Below are 25,159 nucleotides of genomic sequence, written 5' to 3'. Positions count from 1 at the left end.
CTGAATCAATTGTGTAATGTTTAACCCAAGTTTAACCTTATCATGCCATAAGGACCTTATGCAATGTATGGACGTTGGAGCATTAGCAAACACTTTAATGTTAATATCAACAATACGTACACAGCAAATTTTGGATTGCCATTTCAGTAAAATAAATAACTGAATGCGATTCAGTAATCATCACTTTTGCTAAAAATCGGCAATGAACAAAAACATTGCTGAAAAATAAGTAACTGCATATCTGTCAAACTGAAATGTCACATTTGACTTATTGTTTGGATGCTGCCGAGAAAAAATCCTTTTGCAAATGTGTTGTGTTTTTAAATTTTGTTTTATGATCTTTAGAAACAAAGGTAAGAAAAATGTAAATAACAAATGCATCAATGCTTACCTCCTGTTTTTTAGGTTTGTAGGATTTATGAAATAAATGTATAAATAACAGTATTGGAAACATTTTAATGGCAAACAAAATTAAATTTTGATAATTGAAATATCAGCAACGATTGCTGAATCTTCAGCAAATGATCTGCCAAACGGACACAAGCAACTTACTGAATTTTCTTTAAAATAATTTGACGTTTCTTTTGCTGAAATTTCAGTTGTTTTGACGACCCGTTAAATGGAAATTTCAGTAAACTATCTGTTAAAGTGACAAATGTCAGCTAACTGAGAATTCAGTAAAATCTAAATTACAGAATCGTTTACTAAAATATCAGTAGATGAAAATTCAGTAAAACTTTACTGAATTTCAGCGAAAAAAATGGTTTGTATATTGTTGCCCATAGAAATTGGTGATAGTTTAGATATTTTGCAAATTTAAATGTTGAATGATTTTTACAATGCTATTTATTCTCACGCTCAAGGCCGAGGGAAATAAGCAAACCAAGGTGTTTCGGATAAAATAATTTTTACTCAATTCTTATGTGTCCAATTTTATTCAACAACCCAAAGTCAGTGTTATGCGCATTTTTTACATTCTCAAGTCCGTAGTAAAAAATAATTTGTACGAAGCAACAATTTCAATCTGCGAAGTCATTTTTAATTTCTTACTGTTCGCTTAGCGGTCAAATTTCCCAATAGTATGTAACAAATATTTGCGATTTGCCTCTTTTATCTAACTCTTTTCCGCTCCTGTTCCCATTTTTTTGTTACCACAAAAACAGGCTTCGAAAAGGATTACAAAATTAATCAAAATTGGAATTTAAATTATTTTAACGAACACATTCATTTTCACGATATTCATTGGTCATTGAAGATCAATATGTTCTAATCATTTCATTAAGATCGATTTGGGTTATTATCTGTGTGTGTGTTTGGATGTCCCACCGTTCCGAATCGATGTCATTCGCCTATTTCTTTCAGTGACTTTAACTTTTTGTGTGATTGCAATTGTTTACTTCCAATATACAATTTGTTGTCGGGTTTGCTTAATATTTCGTTTATTATTCTTATGTATGATGTTTAACAGTATCCTAATGAATAATGTTGCTACCAACTTTTTGATTGGTTCCTTCTATACGTAATATGTACAAACTATGAATTAAACAATGTTTAGCTCTACGAGTTTATGCTAGTAATTTCGTTCATTCAAAATTGAAGAATCCTTACGCGATGTATCCTAAAAGAAACAAACAATTCGCTTTAACAATAATGGTTTGTATTTAACTGCCGCCTACGTTAGGGAAGGGAACCTATCTTACACCTACCATGTTCTACATATTTGGTAACTATATGTACAATCGGTAAATTAAAGAATTATATTTACAATTTTTACTCAACTCACGAAACTAATTATGACTGTGAGTGCTTTGTTCACCACTAGTACGGCTTCAAAGAGGATTATAGCATTATTCATATTGTTGAAATTCATTAAAGATTCTTCAAATGGCACTGGTTAACCTAGAACGTAAAGCAGAACCAAAATATGAAAATTATTATATGTACACACTACTCATGTTGTTCACAATTCCTAACTTTACAGTTGTGCTTTCAAAGTCGCAGGATAACGTATTACACTGATCAAACAGAAGATGGCGTCCTTATATTGAGCAAAAAAGCTGACAGCACTTGGTCCGTGCTCCATGAAAAGCAGGCAGTGGAAATTGGTTTGTGCACCCGCTAAGCTGACAGCATCACATTTTCCACCGCGCGCGCCTGGGAACCGCCTACTGCATGGATAGTGGGCCATGCCGAAATAAACAAACGAGCCACCTGTTGCTTCGACCCTCGTTCGTGGTCGGCTTTTACGAAAATTATTATAAAGCACCATTTGTTTGCTTGCTTAACTGTAATATCACTACCGTTTGTTTAAAGTTACCATAGGCTAGCTTTACTCAAGCCTTTTAATGCAGTTCGACGCATTATTGTCCCATGTCACTTCCAGTTACAATAAGCACGGTACAATTATACGTAGAACTACAGTTTAGTCGTCCAAACTTAACAAAATAATCTGACAAATTAGTTGAAGCATTGATTTCCAAGCGAAACAATTGTGTAGCATAGTTAAACAAGTTACGCAAACCTAAACATAACCTTAACATACCATCCAGCTATCGTTTGTCTAAACTAAAAACAGCACTATGTTTCCATTATTTGTCTTAATGTGATCTACTATTGCAAAAAACGGCTACCAGTTAAAGAAATTTTGCTATTTTTCCATTGCTGCTTGCTTACGAATCATTTACGCCAAACATTAACCAATCTGAAGTTGTAGCATTTTTTTTTTTTCGATTTCTATCATTAGATGCGCGCATAGCATTACTAATCAGTTGTATTGAATTGATTGTGGATTTACTAGCTTGTAAGTATTCGTTCAATCTATGTTGTCTGGTTCAGTGTATTATTACAGAAGCTAAGATTGCTCGCTGGAAGCTCTCATGCTCCTAAATCCAGCAATGATGTTGCCTCAGATTACCGATGGCTGTCCGTTTCTTTCATGGTGCATAATTGGAACGATCTCTATGATACCAGATGGGTTGGGTGATCTAAAAAAAATGGAAAAAACGGTCAATATTTCTGACTATTTCATTATGGCTGTACTGATATTCAGTTTGAAAGGGGGGACTGGTCTAAGTTTGCTAAATCGATCTAGCAACGTATGTTTTGAGCTTGGCGTAAAGGCAAATACTTGTTTGGAAATAAATTAAATTCCTACTAGTTTCGAGTAGGAATAATTTGATTTTTTGATTTGATCGTTTGGATACGTCAAATTCACTTCGACCAGTCTCCCTATTTCGGATCTTTAGTCAGTATTCTCAGTTAGTAAAATTACTCTTTTAAGGGATCTAACGTGATTGATTGATTGAAAAGCACAGGGCTGTGGTGGAGTCGGCTTCGGAGTCTGCGCTGGAATCGATGGAATCGGAGTCGCTAAATCTATAGAAGCTGGCGTCGGAGTAGGCTTATTAATAGTTAGAAAATAAAGTAAATAATTTAATCAGAAAACAGAAAAACACGTGTAGCTTGAAAGTGGAAAATGAACTACGTGTCACAAGTATGCACAGAGTTTCTACACAAGCAAAGATAAGCTAAAATCAAAAGTTTGTCCAACTTAATCAGTATAATTTTAAAAACAAAAGATTGTTGTGTATCAACAAAAAAAAATGTCATATAAGATTTTTTCTTCACAACTTTTAAGACATGTCAAAAGAAAGAACAAACATTTTGATAAGAAATTAGTCTTTTTCACAAGTGTGTATTGCGATACCCGAGAAACGCAAACGAATTTCCAAAATCAGTTAAAAGCATCTTGTAGGCTTTATTGAGTTTAACAAATAGAAGTTTATGCAACAAGTTGCAAAAAGAAGATTTTTCAGCACGAGTCGTACATTTATCCAACGTTGTTGGTAAATAATTTCAAAACTATGAATGATAGAGCCAAACTTTTTGAAACAATCGGTTCGTATACTATCGCTTAACAAACGCTCCAAGTTTCAACTCATTTGGTTACACCAGTTAAAAGATACAGTAAATAATGTAAACAAAAATGTGAAAAGCACGTGTCACAAGTGTGTTTCGAAAGTAAAATTGTACTACGTGTCACAAGTGTGCACAGAATTCCCATACAAACTAAAATAGGCTTAAATCAATAGTTTAACCGACTTAATCAGTATATTTTCAAAAACAAAAGATTGCATTGCCTTTAGAAAGTATGTGTGTACATAAATTTGTGAAAAACAAGAAATTTTTTCACATTTTCCAAAAGCATGTATGACGTGTCACAAGTGTGCACAATCATTTTGATGATAAATTGGTCTATGTCACAAGTGTGTATTGCGATATCCGGGAAACGGAAGCGAGTTTCCAAAATCGGGTTAAAGCATCTTGAAGTGTTTGTTAAGTATAGCAAAACGTCATCATTAACTCATTTTCGACCAAAATGGTCTATGTCACAAGATAGCACACAGCTGACGAAGTGCTGAAAAGTTCATCTTTTAAGAAGTTCAGTGCTGAAAAGTAGAACTTTCAGCATTTGTTTTGAAAAGGGTTACTATTCTGTTATTTTTGGTACAGAAAAGTAGGCTGTTTCGTCGCTCAAGAATGACAGGATAAGTAAATAGTTTCACGACGGAACTGCAAAAACGTCATTATTAACTCAATTTCGACCAAAAAGGACGTTGTCACAAGATAGCAAACAAAAGATGAAGTGTTCTCCTTTGTGGACCACCAATCAGTCAGATACTCCTGGATTTTAGCTCCTGAAAAGTGCTTTAAAAGTGCAAAAAATGCCTCACGGCAAGAAAAAGAGGCGGTCCTCACCAGCAGGATCGGCAGATTTGAAGAAGCTAAAGAATGCCGAAGCGCTCCCTGCAAAGCCAGGCAGTTTGAGCAAGGACGCTCAAAAGTTGTCTGGAAACCACACGCAAAATCCAGATAACACAGATCTGTGTAAAATTTGACACAGATCGCCCAAAACCTGGAATACACAGAATCTGTGTAAAAGTCTTGTACACAGATCTGTGTTCAGGCGTTGTCTGTCAAATCTGTGTAAATTTCCAACCAGCAATCTGTGTAAAATTTTACACAGATCTGGGTAATTTTTCCCCAGATTTTTTTTTGTTTGTTATAGAACCAAAAACACGATTTTAAATCGATTTTGGAAAGAAAACAGATTAATTTACGTTTATTAATCTAATAAATATGCTTAAAATAATTGTTGGCCATATTTGATGTTTTTATGCGGTTTTTGCACTGCCGGTTCTTCCACCTAGCAATCATCGTAATGTTGGGGTTCTCCCGATGTCGATGGCAAACAACATGAAAACCATTAAACTGGGATGACGTCGTGAAGTGCCACACCAAGCCGGCTTCCGGAACCTGTACTAATGGAGAATATCGTTCCAAGAGAACCTTGCCGGGCCACTAACAAACGAAAAAAAAAGTTAGGTTAGGTTTTCAGATCTTCTAGATAAACTCTTACCAGGTTCCACAAACAATCGTGTCATCGGGTACTGGAGAAGTTTGGAAGTTGGCCAATGTCTGAAAAAGTACACTAATGATGAATAAAGAAATATTTATTAAAAGTATTTAAATAAATTAAACTCACAAATTTCTGAAAGACCTCCAATGCCGCCTACTAAAAACTGACAACTGTTTTTTACACAGATTTGGAAGAACGGCTCTTCAAAAGTCTGTGTATTTTTTTACACAGAACTGTGTAAGAAAATTACCCAGATTGTGAAAGCTGGAACTGAACAACAATCTGTGTAATTTTTTTACACAGATCTGTGTTATCTGGATTTTGCGTGCAGTTCGCTACCCTCCCTGTGGACGTGAGCGAGAAGGAAGAATTTGAACGACGGGAAAAGTTGCCACCCATTTTTGTGAAAACATCGTGCAGCGACCTCAAATTTAAATCATTAAATTTGTCCATTTTTCGATCCTCACCACAGTTCTGACCATGCGCGCTTACGCAAGCATAAATAATTTTACCCGTCGACTCGCGTTGCGCGACAAATAATTAAGCTTATGTACAGGTGTGGATCATGAGTCATCCTCACCTGAAAAGCCCTTTATTAAATTTCGCCAATTGTTAGGCAATCAAAAAAATGGTTAAGCTTTCAATTATGAATGTGCGATGTTATTACACAGGGGAAATTGAGGGTGTGGCTTAACCAAATTCATTGGCATGTTTGTTCAATGGAGAATTCGACCTTCTCATTATTGACCAACATTTTGGAGAATGTTTTAGGAACATAATTTTGATATTCCAATAACATAATTTAAAGTTTCACGACAATGGTTCGAACCCATGACTTCCGATTTTGAGGTGTACTCACTACACCATACGGAAAGTCATGAAGAATTGCAGAGGTCTGCATAATTTAATTCATGAGGTTCATCGATGCTTCTCATCGAAACGGACCACTTTTAGTAGAACAAAATTTAGTAGAGTTTTCGGGGACTGACTATAAAAACCCCAAAATTCTTGAGGAGGGCAGTTAGTTCCAATTAGTTCCAGTTAGTTCCAGTTAGTTCCAGTCAGTTCCAGCCAGTTCAAGCCCAGTCCAGTTCCAGATCCTGAAGAAGCCCCAGACCAGCCGGACCCGCCAGCAGCCACCAGTAGCAGAGGCCCCAGTCCAGCCGGACTTAGCGGTGGAGGCCGCAGTCCGCCGGGACTTAGCCGCTGTGAAGAGTCCGCCGGGACTTAGCCGCCGTGAAGAGTCCACCCGGGACTTAGGAGTTCGGGTCTGGCATGGTTCGGCGAAGAGGTCTGGAGGACAAGTCTGGCTTCAACGTAGAGAATTGGCTCGACGAAGGTCTTAATGAAATTAGCAACAAATAGTTGAGTGATGTGATCGTGTGCGTAAAAGTTAAGAGTGTTACCGCAAAAATGTAATCTTTAAAAAGTGTAATATACAAATAAGTGGAGTTTACTGATCTGTTTTGACTCTACAAGTAAATATCACAAAAATCCTGAAAGCCTAAACCACTCGGGCGTTCAGGTGGTGACTAGCGGAAAGCAACGCTGTGTGTGTTTGGACACGCCATTTTGATTGGACAAAACCGAGAGTTGAAAATGTGATTATGTGTGAAAGTTAATGAACAAAATGATTTCGCGAGGTGACAAACAGTTAAAATAGTGTAAAAAAAACGTTAAATTGAAGAAAATGTTATGTGAGGAGTTCTAAGATGGAAGCAAATATGCAGCAGTACGAGATGGAACCAAAACGGGCTCGACCAATGGCAGAAGCATCGAAAATTTCAAAACCGGCCAACGATGGACAACACTAGGGATTCAACAATGACGAGATCATCTGGATCAACTGGAGACGAAATTCGGCCGCATCGGACACCCAAGAAGACGACCATGGAAATCTGGCAGTTTAGGGTGAGTAAACAAAAGTTATACCGAAATTTGATGTAAATAGTTAAAAACACGCTTAAAAGGGTGCACAGCAACCAAGGAAGTTGTTGTCTTCTTATGCCAAAATTGACAAACTTACGGACCCAATCCTGCACAAATCTGATTGTAAAAACAGGCAAATTTTGTTGTAAATCACTTAGTAGACAGTACTTTAGGGGATGAATAAAACATTATATCGATAGTTCCCGTAGTTTCGAAAATACTAAAATATCTGTAACAAAAATCTTGGTGCAAAAGCTCTTGTTGATGTGCACCGTTAAAGATGGCGAATTTGGAGATGACGGATTTAATCCAGCTTATTCCAGAATTTGATGGGTCATTAGACTCACTGGAGCAATTTTTAATATTAATAGATTATTATGCTGATCAAATTCCTGAAGGCGAAGATCAGAGTAAATTTTTAAATATTGTTTTTATGAAACTAAAATTTAAAGCAGCAGCACGTATTAACCGAATTTATGCAAGCACTTGGGAAGAAACCAAGGCAAATTTAATTAGAGAGTTTGGTATCAAAACTACTTTTGGTAGTATAATTGAACAAATTGAAACTCTGAAACAAGGACGGGATGAATCATTTAAATCATATGCAGGAAGAGTTCTTGACATAAAATACGAAATCATAAAAATTGATCAAAGTTACAACGAAAATTCATTTACAGCTTATTGCTTAAAAAGCCACTTTATAGTTGGAATTATAAATAATGAAATCAAAGCAATTGCCACTAATAACCGTCATATGAAGTTGGAAAATTTGCTAGAATTTTTAGAAAATGAACGAATTGACAGAGAGTCTTTAAGAACTCTCGAACAAAGGTTACTTGCTAGTACTGAAAATTCAAACCTTAATTTTGACAGAAAATTCAGAAATTTCAGGAACAATAAAAATAAAAAATTTTATCAAAGAAATAATTATCAAGCTAACAAATTTTATGAATGTTATAAAACGAATACTGCAAAGAGCACTTTAAAACGAACTTATACAAATAGTCGACGCAATAAAAATCAAATTCCAAATAATTTTAAACTGCAATTTAACGAATACATTCCACCACATGAAACATTAAAAATCAATTTCAATAATGATTCAATATTTTATGCAAATATTGCTACCTTGGCAAATCCAACAAAATTTCACAAATTTATAATTGACTCCGCATCATGTAACAATTTTGTAAGATGGGATGTGGTTAGTAATATGCGTTTAACTAACATTGATTTCAACGATAGAATTTCCATTAGAGGGGTTCATGGAATAGCAGAAGATACAGTAGGATCTGTAAATATGATTTTATTGATAGGAAATTCAAAATACGAGGAAAAGTTTTACATTTTGAAGCATTTTGCTGATGTTGCAATTCTTGGAGCACATTTTCTAAAGAAATACACCTTATATATTAGTCAAAGTTTCGACAACATAGTTTTACGAACGCCTGACACAAATAATATGCAATATAATAATCATGAAATGACCAATTTATTTAGAATCAATGACATTGAAAATATAAACAAAGTAAATATGGCAGGTATTGAAGCAAATAGTTATGACAATTTTAATACAAATTATGATGAAAATAATGGAAATAATTATGATAATGACAATGGCTGCAATGGCAGAATCCAACCGTGCATTGAAGAGTATTATGACGATCAAATTGAAATTGATGATGATAACCAAGATTACCCAAAAGAGATGAATTTAGAAAATGATCGGGATTATGATGTTATTGAAAACATGAAGCATGAAAAACTTACAGGCAACGACAGAATGAGAAAAATTTATGAATTGGTTAAAACAGACCACTTGAAAGGTGATATCAATCAAGAAATTAATAATATTTTGCATGATTTTAATGAAATATTTTATTTAGAGGGTGACGAGTTGACTTATACCAATTTAACCATGCACGATATAGAGACAACAACTGAAATTCCAATTAATAAAAGACAATATAGATTTCCTGAAGCTACCAAGAAACACGTAGAAGAACAAGTGGAAGAAATGCTAAAATTAGGGATAATACGCCCAAGTAAAAGTCCGTGGAATGCACCGGTATTATGCATCCCAAAGAAAGACTTAGACGCCGAAGGCAATAAACGCTACAGAATTGTAGTGGATTTTCGAGACCTAAATACAATTACTAAACCATTTGTGTACCCTATACCGCTTATTAGCGAAATTTTGGACAGTATTGGAGAAGCTCGATATTTTTCAACCATTGACTTGAAATCAGGATTTTATCAAATCCCAATTAACCCAAAGGATGCTGCGAAAACCGCCTTTTCAACGTGTCTAGGACATTATGAATTTTTAAGAATGCCAATGGGACTGAAAAATAGTCCATCAACATTTCAAAAATTTACATTCACACTTATTTATGAAATACAACCAGTTAATGCGTTTGTATACTTGGATGATATTATTGTATTTGGAAGAACTATCGAAGAACACAATGAAAATTTATATAAAGTTTTGAATGCATTGCATGAACATAATTTAAAAGTTGAACCATCAAAATGTAAAATTTTACACAAAGAAGTCAGTTATTTGGGTCATATTATTAATGAAGAAGGTATTCGACCAACTAGTGAAAATATTGATACAATCAAAAACATGAAAAGGCCGCAGACGATTAAAAATGTGAGATCATTTTTGGGAACTGTTAATTTTTATGGAAAATTTATTCCAAACATTGCAGATAAACGTAAGCCACTTAATGCATTATTAAAGAAAAATGTGAAATTTATTTGGACAGAAGAATGTGAAAATGCTTTTGAAGAATTAAAGAACTATTTAATTTCAGAACCAGTTTTAGTTAGACCGAACTACAATGACAAATTTGTTTTGACAACTGATGCTAGCGATTATGCTATCGGAGCAGTTCTTACTAATGAGAAGTCAAATGATCACCCCATCGCTTACGCAAGTCGTGCGCTTATCGGGGCTGAAAGAAACTATTTTACTATTGAGAAGGAACTACTTGCTATTGTTTGGGCAGTAGACCACTTCAAACATTTTATTTATAACCAAGATTTTATCGTTTACACAGATCATAGGCCGTTGGTAGCTCTATGGCATTTGAAGGAAACTTCACCAACGTTGACAAAGCTTCGTTTGAAAATCCAAGGCATTGGATGTGAAATTCGTTACAAGCAAGGAAAGGAAAATGTGGTTGCAGATTTTCTCTCACGTTTAAATAATGATGAAGATCATGCAGATGATAAACAAGCATCAAAATTAGTAGCAATTACAACTCGTCAACAAGCAAAACAAAATAGACAAAATATTTCAGATAATCAAAACACAACAAATACTTCAAACAGAAAGAATTTATCTAGAAACAACACTAATTGGAATAATAATATGAATGGACTTCAACAAATTGACATAAATTTAGATAATGACGATGATAGCAACGATAAAACATTTACCTACAAGGATTTCCAAGATACAGATATCGATTTTACCGTTTTAAAATTTTCTAAAAATATTATACCATTTGAACAAGCCGAAGCTACATTTATGATATTAAACAGTGTTACGGTACACAAAGAATTGAGTAAATACATTGACCTTCCACATGGTATTAAGGATTACACCAATGAAAATATATTTTTATTCCCGCAAAAGAAAATTTGGGGTTTAATTTTGAATGGAACATATCGATCAGCAGTTAAGAATGAAGAATTTTTCGATGGTTTATTTGAAAGCTTTAAAGATTATCCTGATTTTGCTAAAGATGCATCAGTTATACAAATTATTTCTCATAGAATATTTAAAACAGAGTTGGAACTAAACTTATTACGATTTTTTGCAATGAAACATTCAAAGTCATTTATACTATTTGCAACAGAAAGTGAACGAATTTATGTAAAGCCAGAAGACAGAGATCAAGTGCTTAAAGACTTTCACGACGCACCGTTGGGTGGTCATGTCGGAGGTAAACGAATGATTAAAAGAATGAGTCCTTTATTTACATGGGAAAATATGCGAAGAGATGTTTTGAATTATGTAAAGCAATGTGATTCCTGTCAAAAGAATAAAATATGGCCAGCAAATAAGATGCCAATGAAAATTACGACAACATCGTATGAACCCTTTGATAAAATTTATATGGATGTGGTTATGTTACCAATTTCTAATAATGGAAACAATTGTGGTCTTGTGATACAAGATGATTTGACAAGATTTTTGATTGTAGCTCCCATGGAAAACCAAGAAAGTACTACTGTTGCTAGAACTTTTGTCGAAAACTTTGTTTGTAAATTTGGTGCTCCTAAAGAAGTTGTAACCGATCGAGGTACAAACTTTGTAAGCAAATTATTGCAACATACATGCAAAATATTACACATTAAAAAGATCGTTACAAGTGCATATCATCCTCAAGCTAATTTAGTTGAGAGATCAAATAGAGAGTTAAAAATTTATTTACGAAATTTTATTGGCAAAGATCCACAATGTTGGGATGAATTAATACCATATTTTATGTTTGAATACAACACTACAGAAAATTCATCAACTGGATATTCTCCCTATGAACTTTTGTATGGAAAAAAAGCTACTATACCAAGCACAATTTATAAAATCAATGATTCAGATTTAAATTATGACGACTATATTTGTTCAATGAAAGATATATTCAAGGAGGCTCATGAAACTGCTAGAAACAACTTAATATTGTCAAAAGAAAAAAGAAAGGAAATTTATGACAAAAAGACAAATGATTGGGTACCAATGTGGGGAGATAGAGTTTTGGTACAAATGGTACAAACAGGAATTGGTCAAAAGTTACAAAATAAGTGGCGAGGCCCTTATGATATCGTTAAGTTCAACAGCGATCAAACGACCACTATTAAAAATGGAAACAAATTTGAAGATGTACATAATAATAGACTAAGAAAATATAATGATTAACATATCACTAAATGATAGTTCAGAATGTACCCGTATTAAAATACATTCAACATGTTTTTAACAATATACAATTAACATAATTTAAAATTAAATGCTCCAATACAAGACAAATATTTTGAAGTGACAATTACAGTACCATTAAAATAAAGTAAAAAAATAAGCGATTTATGCAATGTATGACATAGTATCATAAATGATCAATATCTAAAGACTGCAATGAATGAAAATATTTATTTTAACACACGGGATTATTTATGTACATTAAAAAAAAATAATAATAATAATAAACTTATTGAACTGATATGATTGATGAATTAGAAAAAAAAACGATTGTTATCAAGAGAACTAAATGAATCAAACAAATGTGTTATAAATACCGATTTTTTATACAGAAAAATAAACATGAAAAAAGAATATATGATTGATTTGATATGATAAATGAATTAATGTTGAGTTAAACAAAATATGAATAATCATAAAAAAAAAAAGATGCGCAAACAAGAATGTTATGAATTGTGATGAAAGATGTTTTACAAATGATAAAATTGATGGGATTTAAACAAGAAACAGATTAAGAAAAATACCAGTACTGAGTTTATACTTTTTTTTTTTTGACACGTGAAGCGATTATGATCAAATATAAACATAATAATGAAGCAGTGATGAAACACGTTAAAACAATTAAGAAGCTGTTGGGTTGCAATTTTGGGAACATACTAAAATTGAGCTGAAATGGGTTAACAGGGTATTAGAAAAACAATGACGCAATTTTTAACTACAAATAAAAACAAATCAAACGGACTGAACAATAACGAAATTTCAACGACAAGCAAATGAAGATGGTGTGATTATTAAATGTTCCAAAACAACATGTATGCAAGTAAGAATGAGTGTGAGAATAATTGGACAAGGGAAGGCCACCCAGAATGAATGTTGAATGTAAACATGTGTTTTATAATTTACTTAACAAAGTATTAAGAATTTAATTTCAGAATGTTATATGCTTATACGAAGGATTTACAGGAAACCATTGGAAGACGATCAAGAAGACAACAATATCAGCAAGGACGCTTGCAAAGACGAATATGGACTACAGCTCAAGAAAGGGTAAAATTTGTGAGTACATCGTGAGGAATCTAAAAAGATCGGAAAGGATGGTAAAAGTTCCGATCTAGGGATACATAAACTGATAAAGCAACGCCAAAGGGATTAAAAAGTAGACAATTGTACTCTATGGGGAGAGTTTTATGTCGAATATAGCTTCAAAACAGTTGTAATCCATGGGGGGATTCAATATGTTAAAAACATTTCAAAACATTTGCACTTTACGGGGTTAGTCAAATGATAATTAAAGGGAATGGATAAATAATGCTTCAAGGGAAAAACAACTTTAAACTGATAAAATTCAGTGGGAAAAAATCAGAAAATTTCTACATAGATTATTGAACCAAATACTTTCGTGCTAATTCAGATTATTTACGAATTGCCCAAATAAACGAATTAATTTAATTGGTTTGACAAATTTGAAAACACAAAGTGATGTACAGATTTCATAAAAAGTTGGAAGAACAGAAAGGATATTTCAACATGCGCAGTTTTGCAATGATAAGATGATAGGATGTATAGATCAATGAAAAACTTTATAGAGTAATTATTTTTATTCAAGTATAAAAATAATAGTTGATTAGAACTGATTTTTTTTTTAGTATTAAAAATAATAGAACTGATTTCATATAAAAATATCAACAAGATTTATAAGATTGTAAGTAAATTTTAATTTCAATTTTGCACATAAATTAAATGATAGATTCCTGAAAATTATAAAATAGTATTCATGCGAAGAAAACAAGTAAGAAATTTGTGTGGGAGAAACAAAACTAAAAAACTGAAGTATGGCAGAGACACAAGGATGATCGACGCGTTCATATGCTGAGAAGTTCTACGCGTTCGTATGCAGAAGTTTGTGATGGCAAGATGGTGAGTGGCAAAGTCATGCGGGAGGTTGGACAGGTAACGGTGTTGATGTTGTTGCAAAAGGTCATATCAATGAGGATCAAGTCGGATTAAGACGCAATTCTAGTAACGAGACATTCACGTAAAACAAATTACCAATCGAAATGTGGAATTATGCGAAGTAAAGATGATAGAAATGCGAAACATCAATTATGGAACAAAAATGCAAGTTGAGATCATACTGCACGTCTGAAACTATTGAAAAGAGGAGGATCATGATAAACAAATGATAACATCATCCGATGTCATTAATTTACTAAAGCCAAAGTTGCAAATTACACGAAAAGACAATTTTGGACTAACAACATGTCCTAAACATTTGATAAAAGAATTACATCAACCGATGACAATAATTTGAGAATGTCAAAGATGCAAAGCAACTGGAAAAGTCAATTTTGGACAAAAATACTGGATTCACGAACAATTCACAATACTCAGCAAATGAGAAGTCAATGCACTCTCAAAACTGACCATAGTCAACTCACAGCTGGGTTATGAAGCATAATTCATGATGGAAACGACAATTGCACTAATTGACGAAATTCAACACCTTAGCCTCGAAAACGAACCAATTGACCAAGTCACTGTGGAATGAATAGCCTCACGATAAAGACAATTTTTGATGGAAGACGACAACGATTACAACCAACCGATCAACACAGTTCTACAACAGATTTTGCTTAAAAAAGGAAAAATGCAATGATTTTTTTTAGGAGAGATAATGAAAATTAATTTCAAATGCAAGTTTATTTAAATCAGTTTCAATGAAAATATTTTTACAAGAGAAGTTCAAAACAGTAAATCAAGTAATTTAACAGGACAGAAGATCAAAAGAGTAATGAAAATAATTTTAAAGTAGAAAAATCAAAAGAACAATTATAATTATAAAGCAATTTACAAGAAAGCACAAGAAGAACAAATTGTAAACCGCGCGATCACTACACCCGACAATGTTCTTTCCATAGATGATCATTTCTTTCAGACGATCATCTAGCTGATAAGTGTGGGGGAGATTAACCAAACCAATATTTTTTTAAATCAATTTCTTATAGCCATCCATTAAAGTATCTTTTTATGATTTTTTGCAAAGTATTTTTTTATTATTAACTTTGGCAATATTATTTCAACCTACAAATAACTTTCGATAGATGTTCTTAATGCTTTTCAAGAATACAAACATCTAGCTGGTAAGTGTGGGGGAATGCAGCGACCTCAAATTTAAATCATTAAATTTGTCCATTTTTCGATCCTCACCACAGTTCTGACCATGCGCGCTTACGCAAGCATAAATAATTTTACCCGTCGACTCGCGTTGCGCGACAAATAATTAAGCTTATGTACAGGTGTGGATCATGAGTCATCCTCACCTGAAAAGCCCTTTATTAAATTTCGCCAATTGTTAGGCAATCAAAAAAATGGTTAAGCTTTCAATTATGAATGTGCGATGTTATTACACAGGGGAAATTGAGGGTGTGGCTTAACCAAATTCATTGGCATGTTTGTTCAATGGAGAATTCGACCTTCTCATTATTGACCAACATTTTGGAGAATGTTTTAGGAACATAATTTTGATATTCCAATAACATAATTTAAAGTTTCACGACAATGGTTCGAACCCATGACTTCCGATTTTGAGGTGTACTCACTACACCATACGGAAAGTCATGAAGAATTGCAGAGGTCTGCATAATTTAATTCATGAGGTTCATCGATGCTTCTCATCGAAACGGACCACTTTTAGTAGAACAAAATTTAGTAGAGTTTTCGGGGACTGACTATAAAAACCCCAAAATTCTTGAGGAGGGCAGTTAGTTCCAATTAGTTCCAGTACAAATAATTAAGCTTATGTACAGGTGTGGATCATGAGTCATCCTCACCTGAAAAGCCCTTTATTAAATTTCGCCAATTGTTAGGCAATCAAAAAAATGGTTAAGCTTTCAATTATGAATGTGCGATGTTATTACACAGGGGAAATTGAGGGTGTGGCTTAACCAAATTCATTGGCATGTTTGTTCAATGGAGAATTCGACCTTCTCATTATTGACCAACATTTTGGAGAATGTTTTAGGAACATAATTTTGATATTCCAATAACATAATTTAAAGTTTCACGACAATGGTTCGAACCCATGACTTCCGATTTTGAGGTGTACTCACTACACCATACGGAAAGTCATGAAGAATTGCAGAGGTCTGCATAATTTAATTCATGAGGTTCATCGATGCTTCTCATCGAAACGGACCACTTTTAGTAGAACAAAATTTAGTAGAGTTTTCGGGGACTGACTATAAAAACCCCAAAATTCTTGAGGAGGGCAGTTAGTTCCAATTAGTTCCAGTTAGTTCCAGTTAGTTCCAGTCAGTTCCAGCCAGTTCAAGCCCAGTCCAGTTCCAGATCCTGAAGAAGCCCCAGACCAGCCGGACCCGCCAGCAGCCACCAGTAGCAGAGGCCCCAGTCCAGCCGGACTTAGCGGTGGAGGCCGCAGTCCGCCGGGACTTAGCCGCTGTGAAGAGTCCGCCGGGACTTAGCCGCCGTGAAGAGTCCACCCGGGACTTAGGAGTTCGGGTCTGGCATGGTTCGGCGAAGAGGTCTGGAGGACAAGTCTGGCTTCAACGTAGAGAATTGGCTCGACGAAGGTCTTAATGAAATTAGCAACAAATAGTTGAGTGATGTGATCGTGTGCGTAAAAGTTAAGAGTGTTACCGCAAAAATGTAATCTTTAAAAAGTGTAATATACAAATAAGTGGAGTTTACTGATCTGTTTTGACTCTACAAGTAAATATCACAAAAATCCTGAAAGCCTAAACCACTCGGGCGTTCAGGTGGTGACTAGCGGAAAGCAACGCTGTGTGTGTTTGGACACGCCATTTTGATTGGACAAAACCGAGAGTTGAAAATGTGATTATGTGTGAAAGTTAATGAACAAAATGATTTCGCGAGGTGACAAACAGTTAAAATAGTGTAAAAAAAACGTTAAATTGAAGAAAATGTTATGTGAGGAGTTCTAAGATGGAAGCAAATATGCAGCAGTACGAGATGGAACCAAAACGGGCTCGACCAATGGCAGAAGCATCGAAAATTTCAAAACCGGCCAACGATGGACAACACTAGGGATTCAACAATGACGAGATCATCTGGATCAACTGGAGACGAAATTCGGCCGCATCGGACACCCAAGAAGACGACCATGGAAATCTGGCAGTTTAGGGTGAGTAAACAAAAGTTATACCGAAATTTGATGTAAATAGTTAAAAACACGCTTAAAAGGGTGCACAGCAACCAAGGAAGTTGTTGTCTTCTTATGCCAAAATTGACAAACTTACGGACCCAATCCTGCACAAATCTGATTGTAAAAACAGGCAAATTTTGTTGTAAATCACTTAGTAGACAGTACTTTAGGGGATGAATAAAACATTATATCGATAGTTCCCGTAGTTTCGAAAATACTAAAATATCTGTAACAAAAATCTTGGTGCAAAAGCTCTTGTTGATGTGCACCGTTAAAGATGGCGAATTTGGAGATGACGGATTTAATCCAGCTTATTCCAGAATTTGATGGGTCATTAGACTCACTGGAGCAATTTTTAATATTAATAGATTATTATGCTGATCAAATTCCTGAAGGCGAAGATCAGAGTAAATTTTTAAATATTGTTTTTATGAAACTAAAATTTAAAGCAGCAGCACGTATTAACCGAATTTATGCAAGCACTTGGGAAGAGAAACCATAGGCATAATTGTGAATTGTTGAGAGGTTGGTATTCAATTAACTTACGTTTGGGTTGTGTATTGGGTGTACGGGTTATTTGATGCCTCTATGATATGTACATTGGTACGGTTGTTGATTCTTTGATGTTGGATCGTTTGTGGTTAGTGTATGTTCTTGTCAGTAAAACTTACGACATCGTAAATTTGGTGATTTGGGTTTTAGCGATTGGATGGGTCATGAGGTGCAGCTTATTGCTTAATAGCCTCTGTTTTGTGGCGGAATTATAATTGAATGAATTCATAGCAATTGCCACTTTGGAATATTTTTTAAGACCGTTGCTTGTTGGATGTGTGGATAGTTTTGCTTTGGGTGTTTTTTGAGTTTTGAACGAATGTGACAGAGTGTCGTTTAGATAGTACTCTTCGGTCTATGGTGACTTGCTAGGTATTGGATATTAAAGGTTGGGGGCATGACCTTTTATGTTTGACTGGTTATATTCAGAAATTTCAGGTGGTTTCCATTAATAAATAAAAATTTTTGTATATTTGAAATTTTTGGTCAATGCTTACAAATTTTATGAATGTTATAAAACGAATACTGCAAAGAGCACTTTAAAACGAACTTATACAAATAGTCGACGCAATAAAAATCAAATTCCAAATAATTTTAAACTGCAATTTAACGAATACATTCCACCACATGAAACATTAAAAATCAATTTCAATAATGATTCAATATTTTATGCAAATATTGCTACCTTGGCAAATCCAACAAAATTTCACAAATTTATAATTGACTCCGCATCATGTAACAATTTTGTAAGATGGGATGTGGTTAGTAATATGCGTTTAACTAACATTGATTTCAACGATAGAATTTCCATTAGAGGGGTTCATGGAATAGCAGAAGATACAGTAGGATCTGTAAATATGATTTTATTGATAGGAAATTCAAAATACGAGGAAAAGTTTTACATTTTGAAGCATTTTGCTGATGTTGCAATTCTTGGAGCACATTTTCTAAAGAAATACACCTTATATATTAGTCAAAGTTTCGACAACATAGTTTTACGAACGCCTGACACAAATAATATGCAATATAATAATCATGAAATGACCAATTTATTTAGAATCAATGACATTGAAAATATAAACAAAGTAAATATGGCAGGTATTGAAGCAAATAGTTATGACAATTTTAATACAAATTATGATGAAAATAATGGAAATAATTATGATAATGACAATGGCTGCAATGGCAGAATCCAACCGTGCATTGAAGAGTATTATGACGATCAAATTGAAATTGATGATGATAACCAAGATTACCCAAAAGAGATGAATTTAGAAAATGATCGGGATTATGATGTTATTGAAAACATGAAGCATGAAAAACTTACAGGCAACGACAGAATGAGAAAAATTTATGAATTGGTTAAAACAGACCACTTGAAAGGTGATATCAATCAAGAAATTAATAATATTTTGCATGATTTTAATGAAATATTTTATTTAGAGGGTGACGAGTTGACTTATACCAATTTAACCATGCACGATATAGAGACAACAACTGAAATTCCAATTAATAAAAGACAATATAGATTTCCTGAAGCTACCAAGAAACACGTAGAAGAACAAGTGGAAGAAATGCTAAAATTAGGGATAATACGCCCAAGTAAAAGTCCGTGGAATGCACCGGTATTATGCATCCCAAAGAAAGACTTAGACGCCGAAGGCAATAAACGCTACAGAATTGTAGTGGATTTTCGAGACCTAAATACAATTACTAAACCATTTGTGTACCCTATACCGCTTATTAGCGAAATTTTGGACAGTATTGGAGAAGCTCGATATTTTTCAACCATTGACTTGAAATCAGGATTTTATCAAATCCCAATTAACCCAAAGGATGCTGCGAAAACCGCCTTTTCAACGTGTCTAGGACATTATGAATTTTTAAGAATGCCAATGGGACTGAAAAATAGTCCATCAACATTTCAAAAATTTACATTCACACTTATTTATGAAATACAACCAGTTAATGCGTTTGTATACTTGGATGATATTATTGTATTTGGAAGAACTATCGAAGAACACAATGAAAATTTATATAAAGTTTTGAATGCATTGCATGAACATAATTTAAAAGTTGAACCATCAAAATGTAAAATTTTACACAAAGAAGTCAGTTATTTGGGTCATATTATTAATGAAGAAGGTATTCGACCAACTAGTGAAAATATTGATACAATCAAAAACATGAAAAGGCCGCAGACGATTAAAAATGTGAGATCATTTTTGGGAACTGTTAATTTTTATGGAAAATTTATTCCAAACATTGCAGATAAACGTAAGCCACTTAATGCATTATTAAAGAAAAATGTGAAATTTATTTGGACAGAAGAATGTGAAAATGCTTTTGAAGAATTAAAGAACTATTTAATTTCAGAACCAGTTTTAGTTAGACCGAACTACAATGACAAATTTGTTTTGACAACTGATGCTAGCGATTATGCTATCGGAGCAGTTCTTACTAATGAGAAGTCAAATGATCACCCCATCGCTTACGCAAGTCGTGCGCTTATCGGGGCTGAAAGAAACTATTTTACTATTGAGAAGGAACTACTTGCTATTGTTTGGGCAGTAGACCACTTCAAACATTTTATTTATAACCAAGATTTTATCGTTTACACAGATCATAGGCCGTTGGTAGCTCTATGGCATTTGAAGGAAACTTCACCAACGTTGACAAAGCTTCGTTTGAAAATCCAAGGCATTGGATGTGAAATTCGTTACAAGCAAGGAAAGGAAAATGTGGTTGCAGATTTTCTCTCACGTTTAAATAATGATGAAGATCATGCAGATGATAAACAAGCATCAAAATTAGTAGCAATTACAACTCGTCAACAAGCAAAACAAAATAGACAAAATATTTCAGATAATCAAAACACAACAAATACTTCAAACAGAAAGAATTTATCTAGAAACAACACTAATTGGAATAATAATATGAATGGACTTCAACAAATTGACATAAATTTAGATAATGACGATGATAGCAACGATAAAACATTTACCTACAAGGATTTCCAAGATACAGATATCGATTTTACCGTTTTAAAATTTTCTAAAAATATTATACCATTTGAACAAGCCGAAGCTACATTTATGATATTAAACAGTGTTACGGTACACAAAGAATTGAGTAAATACATTGACCTTCCACATGGTATTAAGGATTACACCAATGAAAATATATTTTTATTCCCGCAAAAGAAAATTTGGGGTTTAATTTTGAATGGAACATATCGATCAGCAGTTAAGAATGAAGAATTTTTCGATGGTTTATTTGAAAGCTTTAAAGATTATCCTGATTTTGCTAAAGATGCATCAGTTATACAAATTATTTCTCATAGAATATTTAAAACAGAGTTGGAACTAAACTTATTACGATTTTTTGCAATGAAACATTCAAAGTCATTTATACTATTTGCAACAGAAAGTGAACGAATTTATGTAAAGCCAGAAGACAGAGATCAAGTGCTTAAAGACTTTCACGACGCACCGTTGGGTGGTCATGTCGGAGGTAAACGAATGATTAAAAGAATGAGTCCTTTATTTACATGGGAAAATATGCGAAGAGATGTTTTGAATTATGTAAAGCAATGTGATTCCTGTCAAAAGAATAAAATATGGCCAGCAAATAAGATGCCAATGAAAATTACGACAACATCGTATGAACCCTTTGATAAAATTTATATGGATGTGGTTATGTTACCAATTTCTAATAATGGAAACAATTGTGGTCTTGTGATACAAGATGATTTGACAAGATTTTTGATTGTAGCTCCCATGGAAAACCAAGAAAGTACTACTGTTGCTAGAACTTTTGTCGAAAACTTTGTTTGTAAATTTGGTGCTCCTAAAGAAGTTGTAACCGATCGAGGTACAAACTTTGTAAGCAAATTATTGCAACATACATGCAAAATATTACACATTAAAAAGATCGTTACAAGTGCATATCATCCTCAAGCTAATTTAGTTGAGAGATCAAATAGAGAGTTAAAAATTTATTTACGAAATTTTATTGGCAAAGATCCACAATGTTGGGATGAATTAATACCATATTTTATGTTTGAATACAACACTACAGAAAATTCATCAACTGGATATTCTCCCTATGAACTTTTGTATGGAAAAAAAGCTACTATACCAAGCACAATTTATAAAATCAATGATTCAGATTTAAATTATGACGACTATATTTGTTCAATGAAAGATATATTCAAGGAGGCTCATGAAACTGCTAGAAACAACTTAATATTGTCAAAAGAAAAAAGAAAGGAAATTTATGACAAAAAGACAAATGATTGGGTACCAATGTGGGGAGATAGAGTTTTGGTACAAATGGTACAAACAGGAATTGGTCAAAAGTTACAAAATAAGTGGCGAGGCCCTTATGATATCGTTAAGTTCAACAGCGATCAAACGACCACTATTAAAAATGGAAACAAATTTGAAGATGTACATAATAATAGACTAAGAAAATATAATGATTAACATATCACTAAATGATAGTTCAGAATGTACCCGTATTAAAATACATTCAACATGTTTTTAACAATATACAATTAACATAATTTAAAATTAAATGCTCCAATACAAGACAAATATTTTGAAGTGACAATTACAGTACCATTAAAATAAAGTAAAAAAATAAGCGATTTATGCAATGTATGACATAGTATCATAAATGATCAATATCTAAAGACTGCAATGAATGAAAATATTTATTTTAACACACGGGATTATTTATGTACATTAAAAAAAAAAAATAATAATAATAAACTTATTGAACTGATATGATTGATGAATTAGAAAAAAAAACGATTGTTATCAAGAGAACTAAATGAATCAAACAAATGTGTTATAAATACCGATTTTTTATACAGAAAAATAAACATGAAAAAAGAATATATGATTGATTTGATATGATAAATGAATTAATGTTGAGTTAAACAAAATATGAATAATCATAAAAAAAAAAAGATGCGCAAACAAGAATGTTATGAATTGTGATGAAAGATGTTTTACAAATGATAAAATTGATGGGATTTAAACAAGAAACAGATTAAGAAAAATACCAGTACTGAGTTTATACTTTTTTTTTTTTGACACGTGAAGCGATTATGATCAAATATAAACATAATAATGAAGCAGTGATGAAACACGTTAAAACAATTAAGAAGCTGTTGGGTTGCAATTTTGGGAACATACTAAAATTGAGCTGAAATGGGTTAACAGGGTATTAGAAAAACAATGACGCAATTTTTAACTACAAATAAAAACAAATCAAACGGACTGAACAATAACGAAATTTCAACGACAAGCAAATGAAGATGGTGTGATTATTAAATGTTCCAAAACAACATGTATGCAAGTAAGAATGAGTGTGAGAATAATTGGACAAGGGAAGGCCACCCAGAATGAATGTTGAATGTAAACATGTGTTTTATAATTTACTTAACAAAGTATTAAGAATTTAATTTCAGAATGTTATATGCTTATACGAAGGATTTACAGGAAACCATTGGAAGACGATCAAGAAGACAACAATATCAGCAAGGACGCTTGCAAAGACGAATATGGACTACAGCTCAAGAAAGGGTAAAATTTGTGAGTACATCGTGAGGAATCTAAAAAGATCGGAAAGGATGGTAAAAGTTCCGATCTAGGGATACATAAACTGATAAAGCAACGCCAAAGGGATTAAAAAGTAGACAATTGTACTCTATGGGGAGAGTTTTATGTCGAATATAGCTTCAAAACAGTTGTAATCCATGGGGGGATTCAATATGTTAAAAACATTTCAAAACATTTGCACTTTACGGGGTTAGTCAAATGATAATTAAAGGGAATGGATAAATAATGCTTCAAGGGAAAAACAACTTTAAACTGATAAAATTCAGTGGGAAAAAATCAGAAAATTTCTACATAGATTATTGAACCAAATACTTTCGTGCTAATTCAGATTATTTACGAATTGCCCAAATAAACGAATTAATTTAATTGGTTTGACAAATTTGAAAACACAAAGTGATGTACAGATTTCATAAAAAGTTGGAAGAACAGAAAGGATATTTCAACATGCGCAGTTTTGCAATGATAAGATGATAGGATGTATAGATCAATGAAAAACTTTATAGAGTAATTATTTTTATTCAAGTATAAAAATAATAGTTGATTAGAACTGATTTTTTTTTTAGTATTAAAAATAATAGAACTGATTTCATATAAAAATATCAACAAGATTTATAAGATTGTAAGTAAATTTTAATTTCAATTTTGCACATAAATTAAATGATAGATTCCTGAAAATTATAAAATAGTATTCATGCGAAGAAAACAAGTAAGAAATTTGTGTGGGAGAAACAAAACTAAAAAACTGAAGTATGGCAGAGACACAAGGATGATCGACGCGTTCGTATGCTGAGAAGTTCTACGCGTTCGTATGCAGAAGTTTGTGATGGCAAGATGGTGAGTGGCAAAGTCATGCGGGAGGTTGGACAGGTAACGGTGTTGATGTTGTTGCAAAAGGTCATATCAATGAGGATCAAGTCGGATTAAGACGCAATTCTAGTAACGAGACATTCACGTAAAACAAATTACCAATCGAAATGTGGAATTATGCGAAGTAAAGATGATAGAAATGCGAAACATCAATTATGGAACAAAAATGCAAGTTGAGATCATACTGCACGTCTGAAACTATTGAAAAGAGGAGGATCATGATAAACAAATGATAACATCATCCGATGTCATTAATTTACTAAAGCCAAAGTTGCAAATTACACGAAAAGACAATTTTGGACTAACAACATGTCCTAAACATTTGATAAAAGAATTACATCAACCGATGACAATAATTTGAGAATGTCAAAGATGCAAAGCAACTGGAAAAGTCAATTTTGGACAAAAATACTGGATTCACGAACAATTCACAATACTCAGCAAATGAGAAGTCAATGCACTCTCAAAACTGACCATAGTCAACTCACAGCTGGGTTATGAAGCATAATTCATGATGGAAACGACAATTGCACTAATTGACGAAATTCAACACCTTAGCCTCGAAAACGAACCAATTGACCAAGTCACTG

General features: G+C 33.3%; 1 protein-coding gene across 4 annotated transcripts in view; it reads right to left on the bottom strand.

Moving 5' to 3' along the window:
* Positions 1-1,389: 1,389 nt before the first annotated feature.
* LOC120425114 (forkhead box protein O) overlaps positions 1,390-25,159 on the bottom strand; it is a 113,515-nt gene continuing 89,745 nt past the window's right edge. For 3 of the 4 annotated variants that reach the window (XM_039589518.2, XM_039589517.2, XM_039589519.2), the window contains exon 11: positions 1,390-2,984. The gene's annotated coding sequence lies outside the window, so the exon portion shown is untranslated. Of the gene's footprint in view, positions 2,985-5,089; positions 5,362-5,419; positions 5,479-25,159 lie in introns of those variants that run through there. The other variant, XR_005606473.2, reaches the window with a different exon arrangement.

This window comes from Culex pipiens, chromosome 1, assembly GCF_016801865.2.
Source record: "Culex pipiens pallens isolate TS chromosome 1, TS_CPP_V2, whole genome shotgun sequence".
NCBI classification, from domain to species: Eukaryota; Metazoa; Arthropoda; class Insecta; order Diptera; family Culicidae; genus Culex; species Culex pipiens.
This window is presented reverse-complemented; position numbering and strand designations above follow the sequence as displayed.